At 44.5% G+C, this 10,483-nt stretch overlaps 1 protein-coding gene across 2 annotated transcripts in view; it reads left to right on the top strand.

Annotated features, from left to right (window-relative positions):
• Nucleotides 1–3,032: 3,032 nt before the first annotated feature.
• The window catches only part of LOC6538176, a 57,941-nt gene continuing 50,490 nt past the window's right edge, over nucleotides 3,033–10,483 (top strand). For both annotated transcript variants that reach the window (XM_039375401.2, XM_002098668.4), the window contains exon 1: nucleotides 3,033–3,699. The gene's annotated coding sequence lies outside the window, so the exon portion shown is untranslated. The remainder of the gene's footprint in view (nucleotides 3,700–10,483) is intronic.

The raw sequence follows: 10,483 nt of genomic DNA, 5'->3' as shown, positions 1-10,483 counted from the left end.
GGATTAAAAACGTCAGCAATTTTGCGGTACACAAAAAATGAGGGGCCCATTTAAAAAGAATGGAAAACAAAAAAAATTCAGGGAGGACAGGAAAAAAGGGTAACAAAGCAAAGGGAACAGCCACAAAAATATTTAATAAATTTTACAAGTAAATAAGCACCAGCAGCAGCCAGGCGGGGAAAAGTTGTAAAAACTGCAAGAGCGCAGGATTTTTGTTGTCCACGCTGTGGGGGCAGCCATGGGTTAAGGGTTGATGGTTCAGGGGGTCGCCGGATGCCACATGTTAATGATAGTTTGCCAAAGCCGCAGCTGCAGCAAATCTGTTGCCACACGACGGTTCTCCAGTGGAATGCGGACAAACGGAGGGCTTTGTGTGCCCGCCTCAGTTGAGTGACATGTAAATAAAAGTAAAGTGCGTTGATGGTGACGACAAAGTGAAACGGATGCCGTTGAACGCCACATTTGGCTTTAATGCTGCATAATCGCCAAACAATTTCATTTCTCACACTCAGGTTGCTTTTGGACCTTGCTTGGCCTTTTCTGACTTTCCTGCGAGTGTCAACAGTTTTTGCAAGCTGCACGCAGGGCCATAAACACACGACCCAACCGAAAGGAGGTGGAAAGGTCCTTTGGATCTCGGTACTGGCCATGTATTTGGTATGTGCTATGTGCTATGTGCAGCCTCGCTCCTGTCGGCCCGGTTTTGGGTCACTTAAGTTTTATGTGGCGAAACGCGTTACCAAATTGCGTTCAAATTGCGCACGCAGATAACAGTTTTTCATTACGGCACATAAAAGCGTTTGCCATTGTCCTGGACGCCCTGATGTTGTTGTTCTTGCTGCTGCTGCTGCTGTGTTTGGTCCTGCCAAATTGTTACGCCAACACGTGCCGCACTTTGCAGCTCATGTCAGCAGACAGAAACATCCACATCCACATCCACATCCACATTCACAGCCACATCCTCATCCACATCAAGGGAACAGGACAGGCGGCAAAGGCAAAACCCAAACGCAAAGGCAACTGAACGCAGGACAGCAACAGGCACAGCTTTGTCCAGTTTAATGCTGGGCAGGGTCACTTCGCACTCCAATATCCCCCAGGACACCCAATCCCTGCCCACATGTCGCCGACACATCGCTGATGATTCCATAGCTCTTAGATTAGAAGCTTTTCAAAAGCCACACTCGAAGAAAAGCTGGCGTGAATGTCCCTTAAGTTTCCTGGAAGCATGCGTTTCCATGGTCACTCGTTAAAATTCGAACAAATCGCTTTTCTTTTACACTTAAGGTTCGCATGCAGCTTTGTTTTACACATGCAGATTTAGTTTGGTCCACTCCACTTTTTGCTGAATTCATTTTCCTCTTAAAAAAGTAAGACAATCCTTTTAAATCCTTGGACCTTGCTTTACTTATCCTATGGTTTCCTTTTTTTAATTCACCAAGAAATGGAAAAGACCCAACCAACATTTAAAAGCTATTATAAGCCAGAAACATTTTCTAAGTGCACTCTATCTTTTTAAAAGCCAAAATCGTGCTTATTTAGTGGCGCCAGTTGGCGGCCAAGTTAATTTTTCAAGAGCCTAAGCGTCCGGAAGCCGATTCGAGTCGCCCGATTCTGATTTAAATATGTGTCGCTGGCAGTCGCACAAAAAAAAGGCGAATCGGAAGTGGCAGAAATACTTGTACCAACATTATGTTCTGCTATGGGGGCCCGGGAGATTGATGGGCGCCCGTCGAGACTTGTCTGGTTTCGGTTTTGGTTCTGGTTCTGCGATGCGGGAAGGCGAAAGTTTCCAGGCTGTCATTGTGTAGCATGCTTTTAGGCGCTGACAATGAAAACTTTTGTGCTTATCATGCGTGCAAGTTTTGCCAACGTTTTAATTGAAAAATACTTAGCAAAGTCTCTCAAGTCCGGAGCTCAAGAGAGAGAGTGTCAAATGGCAAAGGCACACCTTTAAAGCAGCCGTTCAAGTGCAATGCACACGCATGGCAGGATAACACCTTGGATCCTGGCATCCTGCGAGTCGATATGCAGCCTGCACGCTGGTCTCGAATTTAATTGCTGGCTTAAGTCTGCTGGCCCACTAACCTAGTCAGTCCGAGGCTCTTAGCCCGGCCGACAAGCTCTCCCTCTCTTTCTTTCTCTCTCGCTCTCTCTCTCTCATTTCCGGTTCCGCTCTCTCTCTCTCTCTGTTGGCCACGATGAGGACGATAGTGTTTTTAATTTGGTCGGGATTAGGATGGGTTGCGTGCTTAAATTTAAAAACTCCTGAAGAGAGTCGGCGGAGTAGAGTGGAGAGCCTGCCTCCATTCTGATTTTTGTGCCATCACGTCCTGTTGGCACGTCTCCGGCTTTCTTATTACGCACTCGTAAAAAGAAACGGCTCCTCCGCCTGACTTGTCCAACTCGTTCGGGATTATAGCCATTAACTTTGGCATTGCATATCGCTGCGTGACGTCTTTAGCGCGTGCAGTTCGTTCGGACCTGGCCTGTTTGTCACTGTAATAAACTTGGCAACAAATTGCCAGCCAGCGTGTGTCTTCTTCCACTGGCCCCCCTAACCCCTTCACCGCTCGTTTTTTTCCCTTTGACGTTTAACCCTTTGGTAGCATTTTGACACGCACGTGTCGAAAAAAGGCACATACATTTTTAAGTGATTAAAAAAGTGCGCACACACACACATACACGCAGAAATTGCGAGAGAGAGAGAGAGAGAGGGAGGGAAGACAATAAGCAAAAACATTTAAATGCGAGCAACGTGCAAAAAATAAATTGTTGTCAATGCGCGCGGGGCGAAAAAACGCGTTGCAGCCTCTTATCAGGCGGAACACTTTGGACTTGGCACACAGCATCCACAAAAGGGTCCTTTGCTCCTATTCCCAATCGTTTTGGTCCACAAAATGCCGAAGCGTTTCGCGTTCCACACAGAGCCGACAGGATGCGAGCTCGGCTTTCTGGCCCGTCAAACCGAAAACAGGACTTCGGCACGTCGAGTTGCCTCGTTCCGCCGCGACTTCGAGTGCGAATCAGTTGAAAAAGGTCCTTCGTGCGGGTCGGTTAGTGTAACGGTGTTTATAACGCTCCCACTGGGAAATGCTGCCTTCGCCCAAAAGTAAACAACAACAATAATTAAATAACATTTGTCCACCGCCCGAGTGCTACACATATCCATGCGTATGACCCATGAGCAAAGAAACGTATTCAAATTGTATAAACAAGAGACCGGAAACGAGATGACCACCGCAAGTGGGCACTGATAACCCGCCGATAACGCGGCTTCGTGTGATTCCATTGGCAATTTGCATTGATGAACTGTGCGCGCCGCCCGCAGTGCATAACAAAAAGCAAAACCCCAGCCGTAATCCAAATTCCGTCATCCGCATCATCCGGAGCGTGGGGGGTTCATCGATAATCAGCAGAAGAAGAAGAACCCCTGCAGACCTCCAGACCTACAGACCTCCAGACCTCCAGACCAGAGAATCCTCCTCCTGCCCGATTATCCTTTGATGTCTGAGTGAGTGAGAGTGTGTCTCAGTGTGCAAAGTGTGAAAAAGCGCAAAATAAATATTAAAAGCGAAACGTGCGTGGATTAGAAAGCATAAACCGGCTGGCTGGCAGGCAGGATCCTTTGAAAGGAGGAGCAGCAACCACAACAACTACCGCCAACTTGGTAGTGAGCGGCAGAAACATTCCCATAAGGTTCGTATCACATCCTGTATAAAGGTAGCAGTTCAATGCACTACCACTGCTCTTTGTTTTCTCTCCGCTGGGTTCTTGTTATCCCAATTTTTCCTTTCTATTTTTATTGGGGCCGCGCGCACGTTGGCGCATAATTTACGCTAACTTTTCACTTTGCCACCAGCTATGGCAGCTATATCAGCTATAACGGATATACCTCTTCGCTTATTTCCCCTGGCAAGTGAACTGGAAAGTTCGGCAACTGCAAACAGAAATTTGAATTTTTCCGTTAAGTGGGTCGCTCAAACTTGCACCTGTCAGAGGCCTTGGGCATTTGGTCAGCGGAGCGAGCATATGGCATATGCCAACGGCCAATCGGTTGACAGCCCAGTCCATGGCCCCCTTGTAGGCCCATCATCCGATCGCTGGCCGTGTTGGTCCATGTTGATTTATGACAATCGAAGACAGGGAATCTCCCCGTCTATTTGCCCAAGTGGCTCTGTGTGTGCACAGCAGCTCCCATCCGACTGGAAACTAAATAATTATGTAGACCAGGTGGGGCAAATGAGGGGGATTCTGCAGCTCACGGCGCCGCATTTCTGTCTCAGTTGGGTTGAGTTTAACGAACATTTATGCGAGTGCGGTTGTTTATGCTCAGCCCGAGTTATGTGGCACTCGAGAGGCGTGGCAACCACACACTCGCACTCACACTCACGCACACATACCCATTCGCACTCGCATTCGCACTGGGGGCACTTTCCCAGCCGCACTCATACGCCGTGTGGCAGTCGGGCTGGGGCAACAGCGTTTGCATATGTTCATCAAGAATGAATTAAAAGTTATTTTAAATTCGTGACACTCGCCTAATTTTGCAGGTCTCCAAATGTTTGTGCACAGCAAAAATAACAAGCTTAAAAATAACAGAATACAAATTGTAATACTAAGCTTCTCAAAATGCTGATAATTTTAATATAGTCAAAAAATATAAACGAATATAAAAGATTTGAATATTATTCTGATATATTTCATATCTTTCGGTAGCTTATTATAAATTTTAGGTAGTACCAAGCATCTGAATTGCGATCAAAGGCGCCAAACTCCAGCGTCCTTAGGACCAACAATCCCATCTCTTGTAATTAAGCTCGAGTTTTTTGCAGTGCACTTGCTGAAGCTCCTCAGTTTAAATGTGTGTGTTGGGTCTGTCAGTTGTTCTCGGCGTTGCTGTGTTACGTTGCTCAAGTGGCGGAGGTGTCACCTGGCAGACAGGTATGCTCTGCGACTATCATGCTGCCACTCACGAGCTCTACGCTCTAATGCGAGCACACACTCACACACACACACACACATACACACACGTACTGCAGGCACACCGAGCAGACACTTATGTGTACCCCATAGGGGCAATAGTCGCCGGAAGGACTCGGCTTGGCAAGTGAATTAAATTTCAAATGTTTCTTAATTTACTTTTTCGGTTTTCTGTTGACAGTTCAAATTGCTATAACAAATTTTCTAGCGCTACGCACGCCACTCATTCATTCATTCATTTCACTTTGCTCACAGGCTCTGAGGGGGCGCACATGCATAAGTGAAATATTATGTACAACTGTCGGGTTTGTTTTTCCTTTGCTGTTTCGCATTTTTTCCTCCTTTGCCGGTTTTTTGCTTGTGTTCTTGTTGAATTTATAAATGAAGCCATTCGAGCGCAATCAGAAATTCGCATTAAAGCGTGGCGCACACGCATTTCCAATGCGATTGTCAGATTGAGAGCACCAAACCCATATAGGAATCGTGTTCGAGCAGCAAAGTCAAAGTTGAAACGGTTATTTCAGTTCGGTTCAAGAGGATGGCTTAGATGGCAGAATGTTGGCAGCGCCAGGTAGAAAAATCGAATGGAGATCAATAGGAAAGAAATTGCAGACAGGTGGCAAATGGAGTAAAGTAAATTATACCGAAAGCTAATATCTGTGAACCTAAAGTTGATATATAAAAGTAATAGCTTCTTTATTAAACTAAATTATACCGATGAATTTTATTAAAAGAGAAAATATTAAAAACATATAAAATGGTGTTTAGTCAAATGTTGCTTGGGCAAAATTTATTTAAATACCATATCCGAAATTAAATCGAATAGTAAATATTGATGGAATTTTAGCGAAAATATCGAAATGAAATTGGAATAAATACAAATGTGTTCCATTTGTTGTTTGCTGCAGGGGAAAATGTGTAGGTTATTTGATATAAATAGATTTGTACATAGAAAAGGGTAAAAAATTTACGAATTTAAAACGAAATTGGATTTCAAACAGTGCACATACGGCCAACAAATTCGGCGCTATAATGTTGTCGGATATTACATTTTTCTTTGCATCCTTAAATTTACTTCATTATTTCGACTCCGTTTTGCTGATTTCCGAGTCCTTTGGGAAGGGTGCAGGAGAAGTAAACTGCAGGCAGCACTTGAGTGCTTGGCTAAATGAAAGGAAACAAGAGGCAACCATCAGCGTCTGTTTGTTTGCTCGGTTGTCTTAGCCGCCGAGCGCTAAAAACCATTTAAAGTTTTCAGTTAACTCGCAAGGCAAACGGAATTGCTGCGTGCAAAATAAATAAATACTTTGCGAAACTTTCAACAGTCAGCCAGCCGTCGTGTTTCTGTGAACAGCTCGCAAATTGAACCTAAACGTAATGCAGTGAAATTACAACTTATTCGGCGCAGTAACCACCATTCCCGACGTGTTTTCAACCTTTAACTGTTGCCGGGCCCTTTGTTTCGATGGCGGCCACAAAAACCGGTCGCCACCAAATGAAATTAGTGTCAAAACGCTGCTTCTACAAGTGCTGCATGCCTCGTCAAATCCGTTTCCGTGGCGAATGGCACTGCCACTGCCACTGCCTCGAAGGATAGCGACAGACAGGCGACAAGGCAAGGCCGGTGTCCTGGCCAAAAGTGGGCGTAATCGCTGGCATCGTCGTTACAGCGATGCCAATGCCTCTGGCAATCTAGCAACCAACAACTAGCAACCAGCAACAGCTATATTCACAACTAGGAAATTATATCATCATGGTCTAAGCCTACACGGAAGACAATTTTTCATAATTTTTACATTTTTAAAATCTAAACTAATAACCATATTTTAGCAACACATACATTAAATTGGTATATAAAATTCATTTTCAAAAAAAAATGTTAAGTAGATAGAATATTTCAAAGTGTCCCAGAATGAATGAACATAATTTTGATACTTAAACATATATCATTAAAAGTATAAGATGTTATATATTAAGCAGTCGTTTAAATTGTTTCCTGTGTAGTCATACCAGTTACTGACGTTTTCCATGTTGCCAATGCCTTTTAAGTTGATTATGGACTCAAAAAAAAAGAACGCAAGCTAGAAACAACAAAATAAAGGATAGAGAGGAGCAGTGAAAAAAAGCGGCGCCGTTGTGCTGAATGAAATTGATGAAGTAGTTTCAAAAGCTGCTACTGCTGCTGCACTACCTTTGCTTCCGAGGAAAAAACCCTTCCTGACCAAGGTAAATAAGCCTTGTTTTTGCCTCCTGCTCTTTGCAACTTGTTTGCCGCTAAGTTTTTGCCTGGGTCTCCCGCGCTTTTACCTGCAAATTGAATGGGATTTCGGGCTGCAGCCTGCGAAGTGCATTGCCCCGGGAAAAGGACAATGGAGTGCATGGAGCTGCATCGCATTGTGGCCAAATGGAGTTCTACCCTCAAGTTGCGGCCTCGCTTTGATTAACTTCAATCAGCGCTGGGGAATCGCTTTCAAAATTAAAATTTATTGCCAATTTGCGGCAAATTCGATTAAGCTTAGGCCGCTGCTTCGTTTTCCTTTTCGTGGTCCTCTGACACAAAAGCCAAAGTCGAACTGGAAAAACACTCAGCTGGACAAGGAAGGAAGGACGGACGGACGGACGGAAGGAAGTCTCGGGCATTTAAATCCAATATGTAAATGAAAACAGGATGGAACAGGGAAGGCAGCTGGATCAGGCCGTTGGACTCGAAACCCCCCACTCGAACTGTTGAAAAGCTGTTGAAGTTTATTGGAAAAATATTCAAATCACGTGGGTGGTCTCAGCTCATCGCCCGGCAACGTCGACTTCCTCCTGGCTGGGTGATAAAAATGGCCAAGAAATTACTTATAGATTGAATGGAATCGTCAGGCGCTCCAAGACTCCAGGTCTTTTGCTCCGGCTCCAGCTTCGGCTTAGGCATTGCTTTGCTGCTCTGATTTTGTCTTGCAACATTTTTGATCAATTTAAATGCCCGGCTAAGACAATAAAAAGTCTTATTGGACCGGCTTAGCTGGGGATTTCGAGAGGCCGAATGGCATTCGCATTGTTTCTGGCCCAGATAAGCGTGCAATTAAAACTGAAGTCGACTTTTTGGCCCGCTAAATGGCGAAATGATGTACGGTAGCTGGCGGTTTGCAGCTTCCGGAAAACTTATCTAATAAGTGTCAGTTGGACAACGTGGGGCAAACAGTAGTAGAAACAATAACAACGTGCTGCGGCTGAACCCCGACCTCAAAGCAAAAGTTTCACTTTCACTTTTTGGGTTGAAACACCCAAGACTTTTGTCACTTTACCGGGCAAGGGAAACTCCCCTGCTTTTGAGGCTTTGAGTCGCCGGAGCGAGGAACCGGAAAATCAATGCCTATAAATTGCTTGACGCCTGCTCACGCTTATTTATAGCGTAGGGATTTATGTTCGGCATATTTATTTATGAACAACAATTTGCCGGCTGCTTTAAGGCTCATTGATGCCCGGGAGAGGGTCGTAAATTAGCCAACGCCCTGCAGCAACAAATGTAAATAGTTCAATAACAAAGGCGCTGCCAATGCCAATCTGTAGAGCCCAATAACCAATAACAATCCCCGGCTGCAGGCAGTTGTATCCTAGAGCAGGAACACATGGACATCGCAATAGCCAGGAATAACGTCTGTCGAGGGCAGCAATAACAAGTGGACATGTTTTATTTATGGAGCAAACGTAGACGACGACAAACGACATCGAAAGTAGCTGTTAAAATTGTTTTAATTTGCTGTTCGCAGTCGAATACACACAGCTGAAGTAGGACTAGTACAAAAACACAGCTGACAACATCGGAAAACGACAGGGCCAACAACAAGCCGTCATCAAATAAAAGCCCAGACTGAAGGTCAACTAGGTTGCGAATGGGTCAGTAAGCCAAAGGCAGCCAAAGCCGGCCATCAGTGTTACAGGATATACACGAAAAAAAAAAATAGAAAACCCAGTTAAATAGTAAATATAATAAGAATTAAGTGTCTAAAAATCATAACCCAAATCAGTAGCTTAAAAAGGTATCAAAAACACTTATGCATGTGTTGAATATCTGATTGGTTTTAAATTGTACATAATTTGATTATATCGTTTTACATATATACGCTTTCGATTTTATAGTTTATTTTAATATTCACCGTTGTTGTGGCACATAAATCAATTCAATCATTGAGTTTGTAAAAATAGAACAATGACTTAAACAATAGAGCACAGAAATATATTTTTGCATTTATTGACAAGTTCAAAGCTCACAGAGCACACGATGATAAACCCTCTTTCGCACAGACGAAAGGCAAACAAACATGGGTGCAAATGAGTGTCGATGTCCTTGCTGTGGGCGGTCAGTGGGCGATGGTGGTCCTTGCTGCCACCAGAGATATTCTCAGCTGCTGCTCCTTTTTGGCTGGTTAAGTGACCAAATCGAGTACCAAATGGGCAAACGTCTGCTCCACCCGATGTAATAATTCAATTGTGCAGCGGACCAATGCCTTCAAGATGGATGGCGTGCATTGAAACTTGCCTTTGGCGACATTTGTGTGACGTGTTGTACTGGCGTCTTGCTGAATTATGTATTGATATAGATATAGATATAGCTATGTGTATGTGTGTGCGTGTGCGACGCTTCGAGGCGCAAATGCTCGAGCTAAAAACTTTGCCAACTTTGGAAAACAAAAAAAAAAAAAAAGCAAAAACGGGAAAAAAATACCAGCAAAGAGAGAAGCGAAGAAGTAAAGCTGAAAGCTGGTAGCTGGTAGCAAAGAAAGCCAATGCCTTCAGTGGATTTAAGTTGGCTTTGAGACTCGCAGCAAAGCCATCGTCATCTAGTCATATACTCGTTGCCAGATAAGCATTTATACGCATTAAAGCGACAGCCAACTTTTGACCAACTTTTCCTCTTGGCAAAGTTATCAAAAATTCCACTTGCGCAGTGAATCAAGTGCCATTTACTGATTGTGTCCCACGGTGCGGCGGATGAAAGGAGCTGCCTGCTCCTAATCCGCTTCACATTTTATCAGCGCTGTGACAGTGGCTCTCTCACATCCTTGAATTCAATCCCCCTCTATGGGTGTGTGTGTGTGTGTGAATGCGTGTGTATTCATAAGTTCACCCTAGTCCTGAGCCTGGCCTGAAGCACTTTTAGGCGCTCTTAGCGCGCCCAAACTTCGAGTAGCCAGGCTGAAACAGCTAAAACGACTGAATGGGAATGGGGTCGTGTTAAATCGACGCCTAATGCCACATCTAAGCCCTTAACTAGGACATTGACAGTTGTCGTTGTTGGCAGGAAAAGTGTGGGCAACTTGCTCTCTGCAAGCCCGAATGCTTGAATGCCGGTCATAATGAATTAATCGAAGGCCAGACACGCATTTCCCTCTAAGCCGAGACCTCCACTAAAACTATTTGAACCACGTCTTATCTGGCCGCTTTGGGGCTTTTCTCTCTAATGTCCCAGAGCCAGTCTTTTGGACTTATTTAAAATTAATTAGAAACGCAT

Source organism: Drosophila yakuba, chromosome 3R, assembly GCF_016746365.2.
Source record: "Drosophila yakuba strain Tai18E2 chromosome 3R, Prin_Dyak_Tai18E2_2.1, whole genome shotgun sequence".
Lineage (NCBI taxonomy): Eukaryota > Metazoa > Arthropoda > Insecta > Diptera > Drosophilidae > Drosophila > Drosophila yakuba.
This window is presented reverse-complemented; position numbering and strand designations above follow the sequence as displayed.